The 27,579-nt window shown below is 44.5% G+C and overlaps 1 protein-coding gene across 3 annotated transcripts in view; it reads left to right on the top strand.

Annotated features, from left to right (window-relative positions):
- ZBED4 (zinc finger BED-type containing 4) overlaps positions 1 to 27,579 on the top strand; it is a 131,826-nt gene that overhangs the window by 2,638 nt on the left and 101,609 nt on the right. For 2 of the 3 annotated variants that reach the window (XR_011320743.1, XM_069764972.1), the window contains exon 2: positions 26,157 to 26,220. The exons of the other annotated variant lie outside the window; for it this stretch is intronic. The gene's annotated coding sequence lies outside the window, so the exon portion shown is untranslated. The remainder of the gene's footprint in view (positions 1 to 26,156; positions 26,221 to 27,579) is intronic. 3 annotated transcript variants of the gene reach the window in all.

Below are 27,579 nucleotides of genomic sequence, written 5' to 3'. Positions count from 1 at the left end.
ATGTCCGTCTTTGCAGGTAAGGCTACGTTCACATTTGCGTTGTTGGGCGCAGCGTCGGCGACGCAACCCACAACGCATGTACACAACGCAGCTTTTTGCGACGCATGCGTTGTCATAAGATCCTACAGATCAGGAATTTGGCGCAGGGAAAACGCTACAAGTAGCATCCTCTGCGCCCTGTCTTGTGCGTCTATATGACGCATGCGTCGTAAAACGCATACCGGCGCATGTCTATATGCCCTCCATGTTAAAGATAGGGGCGCATGATGTATGCGTCGCCGACGCTGCGCCCAACAACACAAATGTGAACGTAGCCTAAGCTGCTGGCGTCTGCACGCTTGGTGAGCATGCAGCATCCAACCCGCAGCTTTTACTTATCGTGTGCACATACCCTGAGAGGGCAAAGTCTGCAGTCACCCTACGTGCACACGCTCAACTCTCCAGGAGTGCTGATGCGAGTAAGTGGTCACAAGACAGCATATATGAAGTCTGCCTAATAATAATCTCAGCTGGATTCTCAATAGAAGTGATTTCAGAGAAGCTGCACATGACCAGAAGTATGGAAATCTAGTACATGCTGTCATATGACAATTTACCCACATCGGCAGCACTGGGGAATCTATCCGCACTCTGTCACGATTCAGAAATCTGCAGACTTTGCCCTCTAACATGGACAACCCTCTTTAAATAGATTCTTTTTTTTGTAAAGCTTTAAAAAATATAAAAAGCAGTATGTTAGATAAAGGTAAAACTGATTTCATGTAGTGTGGTTAAGAAGCAGTTTCTGAAAAAAAGAAAACCACACAACTATGCAAGCACACACTGCTGCATTTTCAGTTTTGTTTCATTATGAGGTTAAAGGGGTGGGGAGACAAGATATGCATACAAGCAACAGACACTTGCAAACTAAGTGGATATAGCTGTTAGAGAAAGTACTAGATCACTAGAAAATGCCATTAGATTTGTAGATCACCATTCTCTGGATCAGAATGGGTACCACTGGTTGTTCCACCAGCAATCACTAAAGGTATCTTCACACTGAGCGACTTAACAACGATAGCGATCCGTGACGTTGCAGCGTCCTGGATAACGATCTCATTGTGTTTGACACGCAGCAGCGATCAGGATCCTGCTGTGAGATCGCTGGTCGGAGCTAGAAGGCCAGAACTTAATTTCGTCGCTGGATCACCCGCTGACATTGCTGAATCGGCGTGTGTGACGCCGTTTCAGCGATGTCTTCACTTGTAACCAGGGTAAACATCGGGTTACTAAGCGCAGGGCCGCTCTTAGTAACCCGATGTTTACCCTGGTTATCTAAAAAAAAAAAAAAAAACACTACATGCTTACATTCCGGTGTCTGTCGCGTCCCTCGCTGTCAGCTTCCCGCACTGACTGTGAGCTCCAGCCGTAAAGCACAGTGGTGACGTCACCGCTGTGCTTTACGGCCTGCGCTCACAGTCAGTGTGGGAAGCTGACTGCGAGGGACGTGACAGACACCGGAATGTAAGTATGTAGTGTTTTTTTTTTTTTTTTTAGATAACCAGGGTAAACATCGGGTTACTAAGAGCGGCCCTGCGCTTAGTAACCCGATGTTTACCCTGGTTACCCGGGGACCTCGGCAACGTTGGTCGCTGGAGAGCTGTCTGTGTGACAGCTCTCCAGCGACCACACAGCGACGCTGCAGCAATCGGCGTCGTTGTCTTTATCGCTGCAGCGTCGCTTAATGTGACGGTACCTTAAGTTGATACATGGCCTTTAATCAGGCTATACCAAAATCTCCTGCACAATTCGTGGCTAGTTTTGCGGGGAAAAACTTTAAACATTGCCAATCCATCTCCTTCAGATATGTTATGCTCTTGGCAGAGAAAGGGTTAAATCCCACTTTGTCAAACCAACAAAAAGCAGTAATGTTTATTTGTGAAGTAACATTAACACTAGATCTGGCGGCTTCATAGTTTCCGATTGAAAGACTACAGCAGTCCCTCAGGTTAACCATAAGAATGATGTTTAGTAAATAAGTGCACGCGCACACACGTGTCCATGTGACTGATTTATGACCAACCGCCGTGTGTCTTGTTACATAGAAATCTGAGGCTGACCCTTGGATTTGTAACGTGGATTTGCAGTTAGCACTGCTGCTGATCCTCTCAAAGATTAGTCCCATTGTAACGTAATGTGGCTAATCCGTGCATTTCCACCCAAATTAAGTGACTAACTACTTAAGAAAAAAATGTATCAATTTATTCTGTAGCAGTGCTAAAATTGTGCATATGAACAGGGTTACAGGAACTCAATCTTCGTGTATTGGATTCTGATGTCACGACATAATGCTAGAATTCCCCTACCCATTAGATGGCTGTCGGCCAATTATTCAGGCGACTAAAATTTTCCCCGTAACTCTGCCATACACAGGAGCGTTCCTGTGTTCTGTGAGAAAGCTGCTGTCGGATTGTTCTGCCGGTGGCTATCTCCTGGAGAAACAAATGAAATCCTTTCCTGCAAATTCTTGTTGGCACCCGCTGACTGACCGCTACTAGCTCCACTCACCTAATGCACAAGCGAGTGAACATGGGCAGCCCTGTGTAAAGGGGCTTTGATGATAAGACAACCAGTTTGTTCCCAATATATCTGATGTAACATGAAATTCTTTCTTGGGTCTTGCTCTTTGATTGTCTGTCCTGAAGCTGCCGCTGTTAGTTTTTGTTGCACAATACTGGTTAGTGGACGTTGACCTTTTGATTGTGCATGTTTTCTGGTGATTTAATGATGTAATTATCCTGTGTAATAGAGACGGCCAGTATGTTAAAGGTACCTTCACACTGAACAACTTAACGATATCGCTAGCGATCCGTGACGTTGCAGCGTCCTGGATAGCGATATCGTTGTGTTTGACACGCATCAGCGATCTGGATCCTGCTGTGACATCGTTGGTCGGAGCAGAAAGGCCAGAACTTTATTTCATCGCTGGATCTCCCGCAGACATCGCTGAATCGGCGTGTGTGACGTCGATTCAGCGATGTCTTCACTGGTAACCAGGGTAAACATCGGGTTACTAAAAGACATGTTCGTTAATTAGATCAGCAAAAACGGGTTCATGGAAGGTCTGGCGGTAATAGCTGCAAAGATATTCATATAGGAAGCCTATACATTGGGCTTTAATATTATCAGAATTCTATCCCCATATGCTATAATGGCGGTGCAAGGTAATGTACATTCAGTTATTTAACACACTCCTATAGTAGTAAGTACCCAAGACCTAACTTATTACTCCTAACTTAGGGATCACTATGGTAACTGACAGCACTTCCGGGTTGTTCTCTATTGGTTCCGGTAGCCTTTTTATACTGAGCACTATTGATTCTGACATGCCCCCTGACGAAGGCTGTGCCGAAACGCGCGTCGGGGCAACGTGGAAGCTACTGGTGTGTCCCTTCATTAGGATCCTGGCGGTTGCTTGTCATATACTTGGTAAGATCATGACCTGGATATCTTATATTGTGTGACATCAGATGTAATAAGTTAGGTCTTGGGTGCTTACTACTATATGAGTGTGTTAAATAACTGAATGTACATTACCTTGCACCGCCATTATAGCATATGGGGATAGAATTCTGATAATATTAAAGCCCAATGTATAGGCTTCCTATATGAATGTCTTTGCAGCTATTACCGCCAGACCTTCCATGTCCCGTTTTTGCTGATCTAATTAACGAACATGTCTTGTGGGAGTACCCACTGTTTCACCTGTTTTATTGTATTTATATAATAAAGATTTGTTATACTTTTTTCAATACATCTTGGCCTACGGATCGTTTTCTCTTGTGTGTTTTACTTTCACTCTTGCGTCGTGTGAAGTACGTCGCAATGCGTAGTTTGGGAGAAAAAACGCATCCAGCAAAGTTGCCCGCAGGATACATTTTTTTCTCCATAGACTTGCATTAGCCGACTCATTGTGACGTATGGCCACACGACGCATTGCGACGTATGGCCACACGTCGCATCCGTCGTGCGACGGATACTTCGTGTTTTGGCGGACTCTCGGCACAAAAAGTTACATGTAACGTTTTTTGTGCATCGAGACCATTACCGACCGCGCATGCGCGGCTGGAACTCCGCCCCTCCTCCCCGAACATTACAATGGGTTAGCGGATGCATTGAAAAACTGCATCCGCTGCCCCCGTTGTTAATATTTTTCACAACCTGCGTCGGTACCAACACAAGTGTGAAAGTAGCCTTAGCCATTTTGTGTAAGGCTTCCCTCAGAAAAGTTTGTTGACAATGACAAAAAAAAAAAACCTTAACATTTTTCAATGTGCTGCATTTGTTGTTGGTCCATTTGTCAGGTTTATTTTTAACTTTTTTTGGTCTGGCTCAAAAAAAAAAAATCTGCAAGACTAAATCCAGATATCTACTATATAATTGTCTAAGGGTCACTTCCGTCTTTCTGTCTGTCCGTCTGTCACAGATATTTATTGGTCGCGGCCTCTGTCTGTCATGGAAATCTAAGCCGCTGATTGGTCGTGGCAAAACGCCCACGACCAATCGGCGACGGGCACAGTCCGCCGGCAAAATGGAAGCTCCTTCCTTCCCGCAGTCAGTGCCCGCTCCATACTCCCCTCCAGTCAGCCCTCACACAGGGTTAATGCCAGCGTTAATTGACCGCGGTGTAACGCACTCCATTAACGCAGCTATTAACCCTACGTGACCAACTTTTTACTATTGATGCTGCGAATGCAGCATCAATAGTAAAAATATCTAATGTTACAAATAATAAAAAGAAAACGTTATTCTCACCCTCCGACGTCGCGCCCTGTTCTCGGCAGTGCAAGCGGCAGGTTCCGGTGGCAAGGATGTTATGCGAAAGGGACCTGCCATAACGTCACGATCATGTGACCGCGACGTCATCACAGGTCCTGCGCTCATACCAACCCTGGGACCGGAAGCTGCCGCGTGCACCGCACACAGGCGCCAGGACTACAAGGGGCCCTCGAAAGGTGAGTATATGTTTATTTTTTATTTTGTCTTTTTTAACCTGTTACATACGTGGCTCTGTGCTGTATACTGCGTGGCTCTGTGCTGTATACTGCGTGGCTCTGTGCTGTATACTGCGTGGCTCTGTGCTGTATACTGCGTGGACATGCATATTCTAGAATACCTGATGCGTTCGAATCGGGCCACCATCTAGTACTGTATAAGCCTGTCAATCTAATATATAAAGCTGAATGTGTGTATGTATGTGTGTGTGTGTGTGTGTATATCCGGGATTGGCATCTGCACCGTCGCAGCTACAGCCACAAAATTTTGCACAGTCACACGTCTGGACCCCGAGAGCGTCATAGGCTATGTTGTGAGGCGAAATTTTAACCCCGCGCTTTCCAATTCACCAAACAATTTTGCCCCTATCTACATAATGGGGAAAAGTGAAAGGAAAAGTGTTGGAGGCAAATTGACAGCTGCCAGATGTGAACAAGGGGGACTTAAAGAATGAGAGCGATGGCGCCAAAGAGTATATACCGTACAGTTGCTACGGTGGGGCCCCGACATGGGATACTCACCACACACGGGGATATGAACACAAACACAAAATGTGCTTGAACACATATCACCCTCAGCACACATTTCACCACACATACACCACCACATAAAAGTCGAAACACAAAAATCGCCGCTCAAAACTCGCCACGCGCAAAACTCGCCACATGCAAAAACTAGGCTCACGCAAAAATCGCCACAAGTGCAAAACTTACCTCATGGAAAACTCGCCACACGCAAAACTTGCACACGCGGAAAAATTGCCACATGCACAAAAGTTGCAACACATGCAAAAGTTGCCTCACACAAAACTTGCACAAACTCAAAAGGTACTACACATAAAACTCACCACGCGCAAAACTTGCTGCACACAACTTGCTACACTAACCTGTCACATGCAACTCGACACACAAAAAGTTGCTACACGCATGTTGCCACACAAAACTCAACACACACAACTTGACAAACGAATTTATCCTTCAAAAATAAAAATCTGATTAATAAGCAGACAAACTACAAGAGCAACAAATGTACCATTTAGGAAATACGGCAGCTGTCAGTCACATGACCTGTCTATTATGTGTATGTGTGAGCTAATATATACTGCCAGGGGGAGGGCTTCCTGTTGGCTGGGGATTTATCAGGCTGCCAATTTAGCTTACAAATACTGAGGTAAAAATACTGACCAAATAACGTGTGAATGCGGTCTAATACAGGAGGAGATGACACACAGGTATATACTATATACAGGAGGAGATGACACACAGATATATACTATATACAGGAGGAGATGACATACAGGTATATACTATATACAGGGGAGATGACATACAGGTATATACTATATACAGGAGCAGATGACCTACAGGTATATACTATATACAGGAGGAGATGACACACAGGTATATACTATATACAGGAGCAGATGACCTACAGGTATATACTATATACAGGAGGAGATGACACACAGGTATATACTATATACATGCGGAGATGACACACAGGTATATGCTATATAGAAGATGACATACAGGTATCTATATATATAATTGCCTAAGGGTTTTTCCGTCTGTCTGTCTGTCCTGGAAATCCCGGCTCTCTGATTGGTCGAGGCCCCCAGGCCTCGACCAATCAGAGAGCGGCACAGCATCGACGTAGAAATCCCGCGTCTCTGATTGGTCGAGGCCGCCAGGCCTCGACCAATCAGCAACGGGCACAGCGACGATGATGTCATAAAGGACGTAGACATCTCACGTTTCTGATTCAGCGAGGGCACAGTATCGACGTAGATGTCATAATGGTTGCCATGGAGACGATGATGTCATAAAGGTTGCCTCGACCAATCAGCGACGGGCACAATCTGCCGCGAATTCTGGAATCATCATTGTCCATATACTACGGGGACATGCATATTCTAGAATACCCGATGCGTTAGAATCGGGCCACAATCTAGTATACTATATACAGGAGGAGATGACACACAGATATATACTATATACAGGAGGAGATGACATACAGGTATATACTATATACAGGAGGAGATGACACACAGTTATATACTATATATAGGAGGAGATGACATACAGGTATATACTAAATACAGGGGAGATGACACACAGCAGGTATATACTATATACAGGGGAGATGACAAACAGGTATATACTACATACAGGAGATGACATAAAGGTGTATACTATATATAAGGGAGATGACAAACATGCATATACTGAGGTGAAAATGAGAGGTGTGAGGTGAAAATGAAAAGGTGTGATTGCAAAATGAGGAGTGAGGGAAAATAGTGGAGTGATCGGAAAATGACAGATGTGAGGTCGAAATGACAAGTGTTAGGGGGGAATGAGAGGAGTGAGGGAGAAAATGAGATGTGAGGGGGAAAATGAAAGATGTGATTGGGAAAATGAGAGGCATGATGGGAAAATAAGAGAAGTGAGGTGCTATAACTAACCACAAATATTTACTATGCCCAGGCAACGCCGGGCTCTTCACCTAGTAGATTATAAATGGTATATGTTCTATCCGTGAAAAACAAGGATCGAGAATAAGACGTCTGAATGAGACCTCCAAGGGAATGTTTCTGCTATAGCCTTTTTGCAAATTAAAACCAGACAGCCACCTGACCTGAGTGTTGGCAGCATCCACATGAACTGTCCTGCAGGTGGCCATAGTGTGGACCTGTTAATTGACTTCTATAGGAGAGTTAGCCAGTGTGCTGAGAAGGTGAGCTGTCTCACGTATTTTGGACAGTGTGATCACGTGTTACCGATATCTAGATGATATGTTTTCAACCCTCCCTATGAGGATGTTATGTCTGAAAAGACAGCCGTTATGAGCCTAATATTAATCTTGGCTCTTTCACAACATCTTCCAAACATGTTACAAACAGGTGTGTACAGTGGGCTCACAAGGTGAGCCGTCTCATACCTGGCAGATCCTGGCTGTGTTACAGCCAGGACCTGCCTCAAAGAATCATGGAAGGAGCCAAGCTCTGCCCATGATTGTTAACCTGTTAACTGCTTCTGTCGATCTCTGAACGCAGCATTCAACATGCGCCAGCATGGGGGTGTGTCATTACATGCGCCTAGTGCCACGCCCATGACTAGAATGCGGGTCACCGATGGGTTGCTATGACAGCTGAGGGTCTGTTGAAGATCTCTGTGCTTGTCATTACGGAGCTTCTTTGAAGCCCTGCCTGTGGCTGAGATTCAATGGAGACCGTGACTTTTTCTATATGCAGCAATACTAAGACATCCCTGAATATAGCTCAAGCGATCACACTTGCTGTTTCAAGCAAGAATATTGAAACGAAAATGTTTTTTAACCCCTTCTAGACCTATGACACAGCATATGCATCATGAAAGTCGGTGCCAATCCGACCTGTGACGCATATGCTGTGTCACAGAATGATCGCGTCCCTGCAGATCGGGTGAAAGGGTTAACTCCAATTTCACCCGATCTTTGCCCCCACGTGGCTACGATCGCTCTAATTGGCTGTTGAAAGTGCAACAGCCAATCAGAGCAATTTGTAATATTTCACCTATGAAAAGTGGTGAAATATTACAATCCAGCCATGGCCGATGCTGCAATATCATCGGAAACACTGATCTGCGTTGTATTTTCCGCAACATGTCAATTCATTGTGCGGATTCCGCAGCATTTTACCCCTGTTCCTCAATAGGAATCCGCAGGTGAAATCCGCACAAAAAACACTGGAAATCCGCGGTAAATCCGCAGGTAAAATGCAGTGCCTTTTACCTGCGGACTTTTCAAAAATGGTGCGGAAAAATCTCACAGGAATCCGCAACGTGGGCACATAGCCTTAGGGCTAGAGTTGGAAATAGGGTTAAGATTAGGCTTGTGGTTAGGGTTATGGTTAGGGGTGTGTTGGGGTTAAGGCCCCTTCACATTAAGCGACGCTGCAGCGATACCGACAACGATCCGGATCGCTGCAGCGTCGCTGTTTGGTCGCTGGAGAGCTGTCACACAGCTCTCCAGCGACCAACGATGCCGGTAACCAGGGTAAACATCGGGTAACTAAGCGCAGGGCCGCGCTTAGTAACCCGATGTTTACCCTGGTTACCATCCTAAAAGTAAAAAAAACAAACAGTACATACTTACCTACCGCTGTCTGTCCCCGGCGCTCTGCTCTGCACTCCTCCTGTACTGTCTGTGTGAGCACAGCGGCCGGAAAGCAGAGCGGTGACGTCACCGCTCTGCTTTCCGGCTGACCGACGCTCACAGCCAGTGCAGGAGGAGTGCAGAGCACAGCGCCGGGGACAGACAGCGGTAGGTAAGTATGTACTGTTTGTTTTTTTACTTTTAGGATGGTAACCAGGGTAAACATCGCGTTACTAAGCGCGGCCCTGCGCTTAGTTACCCGATGTTTACCCTGGTTACCAGTGAAGACATCGCTGGATCGGTGTCACACACGCCGATCCAGCGATGTCCGCGGGAGATCCAGCGACGAAATAAAGTTCTGGACTTTGTTCAGCGACCAACGATCTCCCAGCAGGGGCCTGATCGTTGGTCGCTGTCACACATAACGATTTCATTAACGATATCGTTGCTACGTCACAAAATGCAACGATATCGTTAACAATATCGTTATGTGTGAAGGTACCTTTAGGGTTGGGATTAGGGTTAGGGGTGTGTTGGGGTTAGGGTTGTGATTAGGGTTATGGCTAGAGTTAGGATTAGGGTTAGGGGTGTGTTGAGGTTAGTGTTGGAGTTAGAATTGAAAGGTTTCTGCTGTTTAGGCACATCAGGGGTCTCCAAACGCATCATGGCGCCATCATTGATTCCAGCCAAAAAGTCAAATGGTGCTCCCTCCCTTCCGAGCCCCAACATGCGCCCAAACAGTGGTTTACCCCCACATATGGGGTACCAGCATACTCGGGACAAACTGGGCAGCAACTATTGGGGTCCAATTTCTCCTGTTACCCTTGTGAAAATAAAAAAACTGCTTGCTAAAACATAATTTTTGAGGAAAGAAAAATGATTTTTTATTTTCACGGCTCTGCGTTGTAAAATTCTGTGAAGCACTTGGGGGTTCAAAGTGCTCACCACATATCTAGATAAGTTCCTTTGTGGGTCTAGTTTCCAAAAAAGGGTCACTTGTGGGGGTTTTCTACCGTTTAGGCACATCAGGGGCTCTGCAAACGCAACGTGACGCCCGCAGACCATTCCATCAAAGTCTGCATTTCAAAACGTCACTACTTCCCTTCTGAGCTCCGACGTGTGCCCAAACAGTGGTTTACTCCCACATATGGGGTATCGGCATACCCAGGACAAACTGGGCAACAACTTTTGGGGTCCAATTTCTCCTGTTACTCTTGTGAAAATAAAAAATTGCAGGCTAAAAAATAATTTTTGAGGAAAGAAAATTTTTTTTTTTATTTTCATGGCTCTGCGTTATAAACTTCTGTGAAGCACTTGGGGGATTAAAGTGGTCACCGCACATCTAGATTAGTTCCATGGGAGGTCTAGCTTCCAAAATGGGGTCACATGTGGGGGAGCTCAAATGTTTAGACACACAGGGGATCTCCAAACGCGACATGGTGTCCGCTAACGATTGGAGCTAATCATTCATTCAAAAGTCAAATGGCGCTCCTTCCCTTCCGAGCCTTGCCGTGTGCACAAACAGTGGTTTGTGACCACATATGAGGTATCGGTGTACTCAGGAGAAATTGCCCAACACCTTTTCGGATCCATTTTATCCTGTTGCCCATGTGGAAATGAAAAAATTGAGGCTAAAAGAAATTTTTTGTGAAAAAAGTACTTTTTCATTTTTACGGATCAATTTGTGATGCACCTGGGGGTTCAAAGTGCTCACTATGCATCTAGATAAGCTCCTTGGGGTGTCTAGTTTCCAAAATGGGGTCACTTGTGGGGGAAGCTCCAATGTTTAGGCACACGAGGGCTCTCCAAACGCGACATGGTGTCCGCTAAAGATTGGAGCCAATTTTTCATTCAAAAAGTCAAATGGCGGTCCTTCCCTTCCAAGCCCTGTTGTGCGCTCAAACAGTGGTTCTCCCCCACATATGGGTTATCGGCGTACTCAGGACAAATTGTACAATAACTTTTGGGGACCAGTTTCTCTTTTTAACCTTGGGAAAACAAAAAAAATTGTTCCGAAAAGATCATTTTTGTTACTAAAAAGTTAAATGTTCATTTTTTTCCTTCCATGTTGCTTCTGATGCTGTGACGCACCTGAAGGGTTAATAAACTTCTTGAATGTGGTTTTGAGCACCTTGAGGGGTGCAGTTTTTAGAATGGTGTCACTTTTGAGTATTTTCAGCCATAGACCCCTCAAATTGACTTCAAATGTGAGGTGGTCCCAAAAAAAATGGTTTTGTAAATTTTGCTGTAAAAATGAGAAATCGCTGGTCAAATTTTAACCCTTATAACTTCCTAGCAAAAAAAAAAATTTGTTTCCAAAATTGTGCTGATGTAAAGTAGACATGTGGGTAATGTTATTTATTAACTATTTTGTGTCACATAGCTCTCTGGTTTAACAGAATAAAAATTCAAAATTTGAAAATTGCAAAATTTTCAAAATTTTAGCCAAATTTCCATTTTTTTCACAAATTAACACAAAAATTATCGATCTAAATTTACCACTGACATGAAGCCCAATATGTCATAAAAAACAATCTCAGAACCGCTAGGATTCGTTGAAGCGTTCCTGAGTTATTACCTCATAAAGGGACACTGGTCAGAATTGCAAAAAACGGCCAGGTCATTAAGGTCAAAATAGGCTGGGTCATGAAGGGGTTAAAAAAAATCTAATATAATTCAAATCCCTCCTCTTTCCATTTTTAAAACTAAAGATGTTAAAAAAAAAAAAAAAAAGTACAAATGTGGTATCGCCACGTTAAGGCAAACCTATCAAAATATAAAAATAATGATCGGTAAACACTGTAAATGGAAAAAAATCAAGAAGGCCAAAATTAATGTTTTTTTTTTTATCTTGCAGTTCCAGAAAAATTGCTGTAACAAGTGATCAGACTATCTTGTCTATCCCAAAATGGTATCAATAAAAATGTCGTCTTCTCCTGCAAAAAATAAGCCGCCATCACAACGCTCCATCGGCCGGAAAATAGAAATGTTATGGGTCTTGGAAAATAGCGTCACAACATGAAAAATTTTTTCTTTGCAAACTTCTGATTTCTTTTTCTTCCTTTCACCACTAGAAAAAAACAAACAAAAAAAAAACACCCATGTCTGGACATGTTTGGCATTGCCGCAATCGTACTAATGAGCAGAATCCTGTTGTAGAGTCATTTTTACCAGTGTGCACGGTCAAAAACAATTCTCAAAAAACATGTCAGAATTGGGGGTTTTTTTCACAATTTTTACCCACTTGATTTTTTTTCCCATTTCCAGTACATTATTTGGTAAAACTACCGTATATACTCGAGTATAAGCCGACCCGAGTATAAGCCGACCCCCCCTAATTTTGCCACAAAAAACTGGGAAAACTTATTGACTCAAGTATAAGCCTAGGGTGGAAAATGCAGCAGCTACCGGTGAATTTCAAAAATAATAGATGCTCCATACCGTTTATTATGGCCCCATAGCTGTGCCATATAGTGCTCTGCACCATTCATTATTGTCCCATAGATGTACCATAGAATGGTGTGCCATATAGTGCACTGCACCGTTCATTATTGCCCAATAGCTGTGCCATATAGTGCTCTGCACAGTTCATTATTGCCCCATAGCTGTGCCATATAGTGCTCTGCACAGTTCATTATTGCCCCATAGCTGTGCCATATAGTGCTCTGCACCGTTCATTATTGCCCCATAGCTGTGCCATATAGTGCTCTGCACCGTTCATTATTGTCCCATAGCTGTGCAATATAGTGCTCTGCACCGTTCATTCTTGCCCCATAGCTCTGCCATATAATGCTCTGCACCGTTCATTATTGCCCCATATCTGTGCCATATAGTGCTCTGCACAGTTCATTATTGCCCCATAGCTGTGCCATATAGTGCTCTACATGTTCATTATTTCACCATAGCTGTGCCATATAGTGCTCTGCACAGTTCATTATTGCCCCATAGCTGTGCCATATAGTGCTCTGCACCGTTCATTATTGCCCCATAGCTGTGCCATATAGTGCTCTGCACCGTTCATTAATGCCCCATAGCTGTGCCATATAGTGCTCTGCACCGTTCATTATTGCCCCATAGCTGTGCCATATAGTGCTCTGCACCGTTCATTATTGCCCCATAGCTGTGCCATATAGTGCTCGGCACCGTTCATTATTGCCCCATATCTGTGCCATATAGTGCCCTGCACCGTTCATTATTGCCCCATATCTGTGCCATATAGTACTCTGCACCGTTTATTATTGCCCCATAGCTGTGCAATAGTGCTCTGCACCGTTCATTATTGCCCCATAGCTGTGCAATATAGTTCTCTGCACTGTTCATTCTTGCCCCATAGCTCTGCCATATAGTGATCTGCACCGTTCATTATTGCCCCATAGCTGTGCCATATAGTGCTCTGCACCGTTCATTCTTGCCCCATATATGCTCCTTATAAAGCTGTGCACCGTTCATTCTTGCCCCATATATGCTCCTTATAAAGCTGTGCACCGTTCATTCTTGCCCCATATATGCTCCTTATAAAGCTCTGCCATTGCTGCTGCTGCTGCAATAATAAAAAAAAAAAAAAAAAAAAATGCCATACTCACCTCTCTTGATTGCAGCTCCCGGCGTCTCTGCACTGACTGTTCAGGCAGAGGGCGCCGCGCACAATATATGCGTCATCGCGCCCTCTAACCTGCACAGTCAGAGCGCAGAGACGCCGGGAAGATGGAGCGACGCCCGGCGTGTGGAACGCGGACAGGTGAATATAAAATACTCACCTAGTCCTGGCACTCCTGACGCTGTCACACTGTCTCCGGGTGCCGCAGCTCTTCCTGTCAGCGGTCACTGGCACCACTCAGAGGAATGAATATGTGGCTCCACCCCTATGGGAGTGGAGTCCATATTCATTTAGCTAATGAGCGGTCCCACGTGACCGCTGAACAGGGGAAGAGCTGCCGCACCCGAAGACCGTGTGACAGGCAGGGGCAGCGTCAGGAGCGCCAGGACTAGGTAAGTATGCCTCAGCGCCCTCTCCCCCTCACCTGCCGCACCTGCTGCCCACCGTGATTCGAGTATAAGCCAAGAGGGGCACTTTTACCCTTCGCCACGACAGCACCCACTTTGAGAGAGGGACCCGCCCATAGGAACAGGAAACCTACAGAGATAAAAAGGGCGGTCCCCCTCTCCTCCTCAGTTGGTTTCCTGTTCCTATCGGAAATCCCTGGAATACCTACAGATGGAGGTGGTTGGAGCACCTCCGCTTTTCTTTCCTACCTGAGCCTATGCACCCGCCTGTGTGGTTCTCTCGGTGACAGCAGGGGCTGCGGCATCAGAAGCAGCGGCGGGGGAGACACTGCATGCAGCCTCCCCCCTCGTCTGAGTGCTGGCCGGCAGGTTCCGGGCATGGAAGTCCGGCCTTCGGAGGGAGCGTGTGCATGGGGGCCGGTTCCGAGCGGTGCCGACCCTGACGCGCAAGTAAGTCTGCGCTGCTTCAATTGAACCGGAAGTGGTTGGAGCACTTCCGGTTCGCGGTGGGCGGCACGCTGCTGGGAGCCGCGCGATTCAAATGTGAGGCCGGGACGCAGAGCTGGTGCTCAACATGTCGTTCCCGGCAGAGAGTGAGCTTCCACTGGTAGTGGAACGCGACAGCGCTGATAAAAGCAGCGCTAAAAGTTCTAAATCTTCAGCGAAAAAGAGTGGTCGTTCCATGGAGGGATCTGACACTCACAGAAGTAAATCAAGGAGTACGGATACAGTACTCAGACCCCGCACAGCGTCTCCTCCTCCAAGACCGGTATGATCATGGAAATGAAGGCTTCACTGGGTGAGTGTTACAAAAAATCCTCTACCTATAAGCTGATTCCTTCCTTCTCTGATCTCCCCTAGGCTAAGAAGACCAATAAGTCTAAACATAAAGAGTGTGCTTTGTGCACGCAGCCCTTGCCGGACACATATCCTAAAAGGCTGTGTCAGTCCTGTATAAGTCAAACCTTACAGGATGAGGCGGCTGTTACAGCCACAAGTATTAGAGCCATAATACGGCAAGAAATACAGTCTCTGGGATCAGGGTCCATAAAAAAGCATGATAATAAACGCCAGTCTCCTGACCCCAGTTCAGAATCTGAAGAAGGCTTAATTCATTCATCCAACACCTCAGAATCATCTCATAGTTCCTCTGAAGATGAAGGTGGAGCATGTTTTTCCGTTGAAAGCATTGACAGCCTTATAAAATCCATCAGAAATACTATGGGGTGCCCAGACACTAAAGGGGCCAAATCTGCTGAAGATATTATGTTTGCAGGTCTGGGTCATTAAAAAAGACGAGCGTTTCCAGTAGTTTCTGCCATCAAGGACCTGGTAAAGAAAGAATGGGACAAACAGGGGAAGGGGTTTCTCCCGTCCTCTTCTAAGAGGCGTTACCCCTTTAGCGATGAGGACTTAGCAGTATGGTCTAAAGTCCCAAAAGTCGATGCAGCTGTGGCATCCACCTCGAAACAGTCATCTCTTCCTGTGGAAGATGCAGGAATCTTGCTAGATCCCTTAGACCGCAAAACAGAGGCTCTCCTGAAAAGATCCTGGGAGACGAATACAGGAGCTTTCAAACCGGCCATATCAGGCACGTGCACAGCCAGGTCCCTATTAGTCTGGGTAGACCAACTGGAGCAACAAGTAAGAGGCAAGGTCTCAAGAGATAAAATCCTCCAAGCTTTGCCACTGATTAAAAGTGCCACGGCATTCTTAGCTGACGCTTCAGCGGACTCCCTCCGTTTAGCAGCGAGGTCAGCAGGTCTGGTCAATGCAGCTCGGCGTGCCCTTTGGCTCAAAGGATGGAAGGGAGATGCTCAGTCAAAAACTAGACTATGTTCAATCCCATGCCAGGGTGAGTTCTTGTTCGGAAAGGTCCTAGATGACCTACTTAACAAAGCTGGAGAGAGAAGGAAAGGCTTCCCTAAACAGTTTCTTCCTTCTTACAGGAGAGCGTTTAGAAGACGACCATTTAACAGGAGGAGGCCGTACGAGCCACAAAAAGATCGCTGGGAATCAAGACACCAAGCCGAAAGGTGCCGTATATAGTAACCCCGAAACATCTAGGCGGGGGCGATACTATCGGTAATGAAATCCCAGTTGGTGGCAGACTGAAGTTTTTTTTATCATAAATGGGAAGAGATAACATCAAATCAGTGGATTCTCCGTCTAATAAAAACTGGACTAAGACTAGATTTCTGTAAATTACCACAGGATAACTTTGTAGTAACATCATTAAAAGCGCCGGAACAACAAGAAGCGCTTCAGTTAGAAATTCTGAGCCTTTTGGCTAAGAATGTTCTCATCGAAGTACCATACAGTCAGAAAGGGAGGGGATTTTATTCCCCTTTATTTCTGGTTCCGAAACCAGATGGTACTTTTCGTACTATAATTAATCTAAGAAAATTAAATTCCTTTTTGCATGGGCATACCTTTAAGATGGAGTCAATAAGATCAACCATAAAACTTTTGTTTCCTAGGTGCTTTATGGCAGGGCTGGATCTAAAGGATGCATATTATCATCTTCCAATCCATGCAGACCACCAACAATATCTCAGGGTGGCGATAAACCTGCAAGGCCGGGTCCGTCACTTCCAGTTTACGTCCATGCCATTCGGCCTTTCTATGGCTCCTCGAGTTTTCACGAAAGTCATGCTAGAGGTGATGGCCTATCTACGTCATCAGGACACGCTGATTGTGCCCTATTTAGACGATTTCCTAATAATTGGTAATTCAGCATCTCAGTGTGAAGAACGCTTGTCTAATACCATTTCATCGTTGCAGGCTCTAGGCTGGATTGTAAACTTCAAAAAATCAAGGCTGCTTCCAGAAACTCTTCAGTCCTTCCTAGGACTACTCTTGGACTCTGTAAGTCAAAAATGTCTCTTACCAGAAGCCAAAAAATCAATCATAATTTCAAAAATCATTACAGCAAGATCTAGTCCTCGTATGTCCCTTAGAGGCCATGTCTCTCCTAGGTTCACTCTCCTCCTGCATTCCGGCGGTTCAATGGGCCCAATACCATACTAGGGCTCTACAACACCAGATACTCCATGCCCAGTCATATTGCCAGGAGCATCTAAATTCAAAAATTACCTTATCTGATGACGTGCTTCAATCACTTCTTTGGTGGTTGAATAAAGACCATTTGTCCAGAGGAGTCTCATGGACAATTAGATCCCCTAAATTACTCACTACTGACGCAGGCCCAGAAGGGTGGGGAGCCCATCTAGACCAAAATATAGCCCAAGGTCGCTGGAATGCTTTAGAGATTCAGCAGTCTTCCAACTGGAAAGAACTAAATGCAGTATATTATGCTTTGAAATTTTTTCTTCCCCAGCTTCGTGGTTCTCATGTCAAGATCCAATCGGACAACACAACTGTCGTCGCATATTTAAATCGGCAAGGCGGAACACGATCGGGAAGTCTGATGTGTTCAGCGGCAGAAATATTCGATCTAGCAGAACCCAATTTCCTTTCTCTCATGGCTGTCCATATCAGAGGAATAGAAAACTTAAGAGCCGACTTCCTAAGTCGTCACATGCTCCGCCAGGGAGAATGGACCCTCAATCCTCGCATATTCAAAAACATAGTGGACATATGGGGTCTTCCGCAGATAGACTTGTTTGCAACCAGGAGCAACAGGCAGGTACCAATGTTTGCTTCCCTGAGTCTGGCAGATCGTCCAGATATAGTAGACTCACTCCAGTATCCTTGGAATTACGATCTAGCCTACGCCTTCCCACCAATGATGCTAATTCCATTGGTGGTCAAGAAAATAAGAGAAGAAAAATCGAGGGTGATTCTGATAGCTCCATTTTGGCCGAAGAGGCCCTGGTTCTCCTGTCTTCGAGCGATGTCAGTTTGCGATCCATGGATTCTGCCAATGACACCAGATCTACTCTCCCAAGGTCCATTCTACCATCCACAAGTGAAGGGCCTCCACCTCACGGCGTGGAACTTGAGAGGCAGATACTGACTTCGAGAGGGTTCTCTCAAGAGCTAATTAACACACTACTGTTAAGCAGAAAAAAGTCTACAACTATAATATATAGTAGGATATGGAGAAAATTCCTCGACTTCTATACAAAACCTTTTTCCAGCAAGGTCCCTATTAATGCTATCCTTGAATTTTTACAAAAAGGCCATGAGCTGGGGTTATCAGTCAATACTTTGAGGGTTCAAGTATCTGCCCTGGGAGCCCTTTATAGTGCTATTACTGCTGCTAATAGATGGATAAAAAGATTTATTAGAGCATGTGAAAGATGTACACCAGTACATGTCCCACGTTTGCCTCCCTGGGATTTGAATTTAGTCCTAGATGCCTTAACGGGACCTCCCTTTGAGCCCTTGCATTCTATCCCTTTAAAAAATATTACATACAAGGTAGCTTTATTAATAGCCTTGACCTCTGCCAGAAGAGTGGGAGATATCCAAGCTCTTTCCATAGATCCTCCGTTCCTAATGACATATCAGGACAGAGTAGTTCTCAAACCCGATCCTTTATATCTCCCTAAAGTAGCTACAAAATACCATAGATCCCAAGAAATTTTTCTACCTTCCTTTTATGATAATCCAGCAAATTCAGAGGAGGAGATGCTACATATGTTGGATGTAAAAAGAGCGGTCCTGAGCTACATAGAGAGAACCCAGTCCTACAGACAGAGTAGGGCTCTGTTTGTCTCTTTTCAGGGTCATCGAAAAGGCTACGGGGTCACAAAAGCTACCTTGTCTCGATGGATCAAAGATGCCATCTGTCTTGCATACTTGTCAAAAGGCAAAGATCCTCCAGAGGGAGTAAAGGCGCATTCAGCTCGAGCCGTATCATCCTCATGGGCGGAGAATAAAGACATCTCCATCGAGCTTATATGTAAGGCCGCAACCTGGTCGTCGCCTTCAACATTCTATAAACACTATAGACTTGATCTGTCTTCCACCTCTGACTTGGCATTCGGGAGAGCCGTCCTTAGTACGGTAATCCCACCCAGGTGAAGGTTCTCTGAAAGTCTCTCAAAGTGGGTGCTGTCGTGGCGAAGGGTAAAAAGCCGGATTACGTACCGGTAATGCTCTTTTAATGAGCCACGACAGCACCCTGTATGTTTATTAATACTAAAATATTCGCATGGGTGATTATAGATATGATAAGATATACTTGTAATTAAGGATGTACACTAATTTTAACAACGGCGGTTCCTCTCGTACTCTGAAAAACAACTGAGGAGGAGAGGGGGACCGCCCTTTTTATCTCTGTAGGTTTCCTGTTCCTATGGGCGGGTCCCTCTCTCAAAGTGGGTGCTGTCGTGGCTCATTAAAAGAGCATTACCGGTACGTAATCCGGCTTTTCAGCCCAAAAATTTGGGCTGAAAATCTCGGCTTATACTAGAGTATATACGGTAATAGTCACTTCAATGTAAAACTCGTCCTCATATGTCTATATATACATAGAAAAATGAGTTATGGTTTTGGGAAGAAGGGGAGGAAAAAACTTAGATGGAAATTGGCCCAGTTAGAGGTTAATTGGTGATTTCAAGTGTTTTTTTTTTTAGTGTAAATGGTTTATTTAAATTTTCTATATTACTAACCTCGTTCTATTATTATTATTATTATTATTATTATTATTATTATTATTATTATTATTACGCCATTTATTCCATGGCGCTTTACATGTGAGACGTATAAATAATAAAAGGCAAGTACAATAATCATAATCAATACAAGCCATAACTGGTACAGGTGGAGAGGACCCTGCCCGCGAGGGCTCACAATCTACAAGGGATGGGTGAGAATACAGTAGGTGAGGATAGACCAAACCGCTGCATGACCAGCTCTATCGGTGGTAACTGCATGTTGTAGGCATGTCGGAAGAGCTGGGTCTTCAGGTTCTTTTTGATGGTTTCCACGGTAGGTGAGAGACTGATCTGTTGGTGTAGAGAGTTCCAGAGGAGGGGGGAAGCGCGGGAGAAATCTTGTATGCGATTGTGGGAAGAGGAGATAAGAGGGGAGTAGAGAAGGAGATATTGTAAGGATCGGAGGTTGCGTGTAGGTAAGTACCGGGAGACGAGGTCACATATGTATGGAGGAGACAGGTTGTGGATGGCTTTGTATGTCATGCTTAGGGTTTTGAACTGGAGTCATTGGGTAACGGAGAGCCAGTGAAGGGATTGACAGAGGGGAGAGGCCGGGGAATAGCGGGGGGACAGGTGGATTAGTCGGGCAGCAGAGTTTAGAATAGATTTGTTTTCCAGCCTTAATAAATTGATCCTAAAAATGGGTCATGGATTAAGATCAGCTGTTTTCATCTCTGACTGCATCTGGTGTCAATAGTGAATGGAGCTACACAACAGAGCTGTGTGCACACTGTGTAGTGGTAAGTCAGGTACTGCAGCTCAGCTCGCATTCTTGCCTCATACCCAGGACTTCATTGTGGGCAGTCAATAGTGTCTTCCATGTTAAAGGGAACCTGACAGCTGATCCATGGGCATCGTTACACACTGGCTGCACAATGTATGTTTGTCTCTGAAACTCTTGTATTTTAGAGAAAAACAGATTAAAAGCCACTGAGGACCGAGCCATATGACAGACTAGTTGGACAAGCAGGTCCCTGGCTGCTTCTCCCTACCTGCTGCCCTGGAGTGCCAGATCTTCCCGTACAATGCATCTAATTTGTATTTCAATAAAAGACGAATTTCAGTACAGCAGATGATGTTGTAATGGGTATCTTTCGCAATGTTTTTACACTGTTCTATCCTGCACTACTTTTGTTCAGGGGTTATTTTACTGTCAGGGTTCACACATAAATCGTGAATAAAGATCTCTGAAATTCTCAGCTGTTTCCATAATCAAGTGTTTGAGCTTGACAACAAAACACACACTGCATGTCAACGCAGTCATGCTTTCGGTGGATACATGATAGTTTTCCTGCAATACATTTTTAAAGAGTTTTATGTTAAGTTGCTTTTAGTTTTTATACAGCATGAACATAAGGCCTCTAGTGCCTGCCCAGGTCCTGGCTACATTTTAAGGAAGAGGTTGAACTCTTAGTATTTTCTCAGAGCAGTTTTTGTCATGTTGGTTCTGGGCCGCAGAGTTACGTGATCGTTCAATTTCCTGTTATATCTATAAGTAAGTGCAGTGTAGACTCAAATCCCTGAATGTGTTAAGGTACTGTCACACTCAGCGATGCTGCAGCGGTATAGACGACGAGCCGATCGCTGGAGCGTCGCTGTTTAGGTCGCTGTAGAGACGTCAAACACAGCAGCTCCAGAACGATGTAGGAGCGATCCTGTGACATAACGGCGACTCACTTATCGTTGTAGCTGGTTGTTAGCTCCATGTAAAACGTTGCTGGCATCGTTGCTTTTGCTGTCAAACACGACGATGCATGCCGACCTGACGACCAAATAAAGTTCTGGACTTCTAGCTCCGACCAGCGATATCACAGCGGGATCCTGATCGCTGCTGCGTGTCAAACACAACGAGATCGCTATCCAGGACGCTGTAACGTCACGGATCGTTGTCGTTCTCGTTGTAAAGTTGCTGAGTGTGAAGGTACCTTTACAGCAGAACTTGTGCCGAGTCTTATCATTCTACTATCCACCAGAACTGTCACTGGAGACCAGCATGCCAGAAACCAGGAAATAGAGATTGCAAAGTTGGGGGCTGCTTAACCCCTCTTAATGGCCACCAAATATGCTTTTTTATTGATCAAAGAAATAAAAGAATGTCATCCTCCTCTGACAGGTGAAAATGCATCATCTGTACACTATAGCAGACACCCTGCTGCATCAGCCACATCCATGGGCATTTAAAATCCTAGATGCTTTTGTTAGGTGACAGCGGCATCTAAATGGTTAAAAGAGCATAGGGGCTCAATCTTTAACCCCATTGGCACCATGAGATAGTGATTGTGTGGTCCTGATGGTTTTCACGGCAATCCAAACCAAGTAATGGCCTTAGTATGCGTAGTGTTAGCAACATTTTAGTGGTAAAAATATAAGATTTCATTTGTCATTCCTTTTGGAGTTAAATCTTTAAAAGCACCAGAAGAGTTTATAGGGGTTATCCATGACTAATTTATTTTTTGATTTGTATGCTCAGTTAATTTTGATCAAGGTTTCTGACCTTAATTAGCCCGTTAGGGTTATGGCTTGTTTACGATCATCGTTTGGAAATGCCTGGTGATACAAATTTCCAAGCTTTATGCCTCCTCTTTACCTTGTGCCCAAAAAGGCAGCCATGGGTTCTTCTAGGCAGCTGCCTAGCACTCTGAAATTGAAAATGGTGGAGCACCACAAAGCAAGAGAAGGGTATAAGAAGATAGCACAGCATTTTCAAGTTGCCCCTTCCTCAGTTCGAAATGTATTTAAGAAATGGCAGCTACCTGTAACAGTGTAGGTCAAGATAAGGTCTGGAAGACAAAAAAAAAATTTCAGAGACAGCTACTTCAGTAGGCTGTTTTAGAGAGGCAAATACGAACCCCACTTAACTGCAAAAGACCTTCAGAAAGATTTAGCAGACTCTGGAGTTATGGTACATTGTTCTACTATTCAGACACACCTGCACAACTATGGCGTTTATGGATGATTCATCAGAAGAAAACCTATCGTGCATCCTCACCATAAAATTCAAGGTCAGAAGTATGTAAAAGAACATCTAATCAAGCCTAATGCATTTTGGAAACAAGTCTTGTGGACCTATGAGGTTAAAATAGAACTGTTTGGCCATAATGATGAAGTGTATGTGTGGGGGGAAAAAACGGGCACAGAATTTCAGGAAAAGGACTTCTTGCCAACCAATTGAAAAGGAATCTGTCGCCTCATTTTTCGCATATAAGCTGCGGCCACCGCCATTAGGGGCTTATCTACAGCATTCTGTAATGCTGTAGATGAGTCCCTGATTTAACCCGAAAGATAAGAAAAAGTTAGATTATACTCACACGGGGCGGTCCGGGTCCGAAGCCTCCCATCTTCATGCAATGATTTTAGAATGGCCCTCATAGTCCCCTGATCTGAACATCACTAATTATCTCTGGTTAGTCCTCAAATAGCAGTGCATGCAAGATGACCCAGGAATCTCACAGAACTGGAAGAATTTTCCAAGGAAGAATGGATGAAAATCCCTCAAACAAGAACATGTTTTTTTGCCCAAAATATAAAGGAAATCTGTCATTATCTTTAGGCCTTTTAGAAATTATCTAAGAGATCATCTTCATCTTGCTTAACTGTTCACAATAACCAGTAATTTAACCAAGGGTGCCTAAACTTTTACATGCCATTGTATACCTGCCTGTTCCGACTACCGGCGATCTCTGGCTGCTCAGTGGTCACAGACCGCTCCTGCTAGCGACTCTGCGGCTTCTGCTGACGTCACGTCTGCATTTCAGCTGCTTCTCAACCTCTACTCTGTTGACTGGGCATGACTGGCGATGTCATGCTATAAAAACAGCAGGCTCCCCACTGCTTAACTGGAGGGCCAGCTTTGTTGGGCCTCTTTTACACTTCCGTCTTTCAGCATCCGTCACAATCCGTCGTTTTTTTGAGAATGCAGGATCCTGCATTTTCCCATAGACTTGTATTAGCGACAGATTGTGACGGTCATCCGTTTCATCCGTCTTTCACTGGATCCTGCATAAAAAAAAGGTCCGTCGGGCAGAGGAACGTTTTTTTCTGCACGTCGGAAAATCGGTCAGTGACGCTGCCTGTGAAAAGCAGGAATCCAGCGACGGGTCCTGCCTTTTCAAAGAGCGCATGCGTGGAAGAATTTCCTGTCAGGGAAATTCTCGCTCGATCTTTCTCTTTTTACGATTGATGCTGCCTATGCAGCATCAATAGTAACAAGATAGAATGTGAAAAATAATAATAATTAAAAAAAATCACAATATTCTCACATACCGGCGTTCCCGCGCAGCGTCACCGATGCTCCCGGCAGCTAGTGTTACTTCCTAGTAATACAACGCAAAATCTCGCGAGATTTCGCAATGTAGTGCTAGGAATGCTAGCTGCCGGGACCATCGGTGCGCAGAAACGCCAGTAGGTGAGAATACTGCGATTTTTATTTTATTTTTTTTACATTTTTTAACCTGGTTTGTGCTGTGTATGCGTTTTTGCAGCGGAAAACTGCTGCGAAGACGCATACACAACAGGTGCACATAGTCCGTCAGAAAGACGGGCCCAGTGCACACGTTTTCCACAATCTGCACAGGATCCGTCACTTCAACTCCTTGACGGATCCTGTGCAGATTTGGAAGACGGACGTGTGAAAGAAGCCTTAGCATGACACTCCATCCACAAAGCAGCCTGCTCGAAGAAAAGCTCATCTGACGTGGGGAGGCAGAATCACTGGCAACAGCATCAGGACTGTGGACTACTAAAATAAATACTGCATTGAACTACTGTAACAAATTATGTGCTGGAAATGTTTTCTTTAGAATTTGGGAAAGTAATTAAATGTCTGTTTCTGATGTAAGGATCTCGTCTTTCAGTTGAGATGAATCTGTGCTGCACTTTATGCACATGCTCAGTAGTGAGACAGGGCTGTGGAATCGGGAGTCAGGGAAATTGAGGGGTCAGAGGTTTGATTTACCGACTCCACAGCCCCGAACAGCGTTTTATGACCACTCTGCACTTGCGCCAGGTAGAAGCAGGTTGGTTCCCGAAGTCTCTTCAAATCTGAGTAGGTCTGTAAAAAATAAGTTTTGTAAATTTCCTTAAAAAAAAAATAAAAAACAATTGCTGTTAAAGTTTTAAATTTAACATCTGAGCAAAATAAAATGTCATTTAACAAATGGAGTTGATGTAAGGTAGACATGGGAAATGTTTTGTAGTAACGATTTTGTGTGATGTGACTTTGGACTAAGGGTATAAACAATTGCACATTTTTTGAAATTTTTATAACTTCTGTTATTTTCATAAACGGAAAACCAAAACCTATCAATTCAACCTCACTACAAATATATAACATAATGTCAAGAAAAATCACTTTGATATGTGGAAGCCCTCCAGAATTATCATAGAAAGTGATAAATGTCAGATAAAGAAATTGGCTTGGTCACTAAGGGGTTAAAGGGAACCTGTCACCTGAATTTGGCCGGACAGGTTTTTGGTCATATGGGCGAAGTTTTTGGGTGTTTGATTCACCCTTTCCTTACCCGCTGGCTGCATGCTGGCCGCAATATTGGATTGAAGTTCATTCTGTGTCCTCCGTAGTACACGCCTGCGCAAGGCAATCTTGCATGCTCGTTTGCTAACAGAGTGACTTCGGCATGCTATGTTCGAGACCCTGCACATCTTGCGGCTGTTCAACAGCACCAACACATGCAGGGATTGCTTGTTTGTTACGCGGTCCCTGTATGTATTGCAGCTGTCGAACAGCTGTGAGAGATGCAGGTGCGGGGGGGCTCTGAACATATTTTTTTGAGCACACCGAAGTCACTCTGTTAGCACTCAAGCATTTTCTGACAAGGCCTTATTCAAGCACGTTCGCTCATCTCAACTTCTTATAATTATTATTATTTTTTTTTTCTCCCCTAATATTGAGCAGAATTGTCCGGTGACTAGCTGCTACAGCTGCTACCTGTTACGATAGGTCTTATTGTAAAATCTATTCTGATCAGAGGCCACACTTTGCCCACATCAGGTCTAGTCAAATAGAGACTGTAAATTTGTTTCCTGGAAGGTTTTTGGCTTTATTTAGGGTGGGACCTTTTTTAACATCTAACGTGCTGCTGTACAAGTGGTGTAAGGCAAGGTACCGTATGTTTGGTGTGAAGATCGGCCACAGTCCAGTTTTCTTACAGCTCCATTACTGAGGCTCAAGTGGGAATAAGAACATTTTATTTGCCAAGATGAAGATCTCTTCTGGTCAGTCGTTGACTACCACATACTAGTAGAAGTAGAGCTAGAATCCAGTTGATTGCTCTAAATACCAGTTGTCTATAGTATTGGTGTGTGTATACAAGGAAAGTAATTTTCTTATTCATTTTCTTTCAGGTGACAGTTATGGCCAAAATGGAAGTCTTTCGGTAATTAAATATACCGATAAAAAGTGCTTCAGGTATTTTAGAATTCTATATTTATGCAGAGTTATGAATACTGTAAAAAAGTAATCAATGGGTGACAATGGCTATAACCCTTATAGACTGTTATGTATAGACCTTTTTCCTGGATGACCTCCAGACTAGATTTTTCTCTAGTAGGCATGTGCAACCGATCTGTGCAACTTTGCTTTTTTTTCCTCATTGTCTATTTTGGATTAGGTTGTTTTGAAAATGCCTTAGGCTACTTTCACACTAGCGTCGTGTGACGGACGTCGCAATGCATCGTTTTGGAGAAAAAAAATGCATCCTGCAAAGTTGCCCGCAGGATGCGTTTTTTTCTCCATGGACTTGCATTAGCGACGTATTGCCACATAACGCATCCGTCGTGCGACGTATGCGTCATGTTTTTGGTGGCCGCGACGCACAAAAAACGTTCAGTGTAACGGTTTTTTGTGCGCTGGGTCCGCCATTTTCGACCGCGCATGCGTGGCCGAAACTCCACCCCCTCCTCCCCGGAACTCACAATGGGCAGCGGATGTGTTGTAAGACTGCATCCACTGCCCACGTTGTGCTAATCAATCACACTGTCCGTCGGGCCGACGGTTTGCGACGGCCCGTACCGACGGACTAGTGTAAAAGTAGCCTTATTGGTAACCTGGTCCTTTGTGTCATTTGGGGCCTGACCCTTTATTAGCAATCCACCAGATATGTAGTAATAGCTTGAGATCCAACCTCTGGGACCCCCATTAATCCCAGGAGCACAGCTCTGAAATGCCCTGTCAGAATGAAACCATGGCCATACATGTGAATAGGTGATAACTTGCCAAGTTGGCATTAACCCTTTAGTATCTTGTGTGTTGTAAACGTGGAGCAAGTCATTGCTGCCCTGCTATTTTTTGTTTATGCAGCCATAGATTCATGACCTTTTGTTACGAAAATAAAATGCATGATTTCAACTTATCTTGTTAATTTTCACAAAAAAGTGGTATAGCAGTGCTTAAAGAAGCACTCACAACAGTTTTTCCCCTAGTCAATTTCTAATTAATCTGCTCTCCACCATATTTCCTAGTTTTCAGCACCACTCTGGTCTTCTTCTAGGCTGTGTCCTAAATTTGGACTCGCCAGATAATACAGAAGTCACTTTTAAAATAAGTCTATGGATCTTTGTTCTGAGGCCACATAGACTTACACTGGGAAAGTAGAACATCCCACACAGAGGAGGTCTCACATAACCTAGAAGAGGATGGGAAAGACGGCATGTGCAAATCTATTAACACATCTACACTACATTACATCCATGGTGATACAGAATTAGGAATAAAGAAACTGTTGGAAGTACTTCTGTAACCCCTTCACAGCCTGCCCCTTTTTCGTTT

The sequence above is a fragment of the Ranitomeya imitator genome, chromosome 4 (genome assembly GCF_032444005.1).
Source record: "Ranitomeya imitator isolate aRanImi1 chromosome 4, aRanImi1.pri, whole genome shotgun sequence".
NCBI classification, from domain to species: Eukaryota; Metazoa; Chordata; class Amphibia; order Anura; family Dendrobatidae; genus Ranitomeya; species Ranitomeya imitator.
Note: the sequence above shows the minus strand (reverse complement) of the source record. Positions and strands in the feature narration are given on the sequence as shown.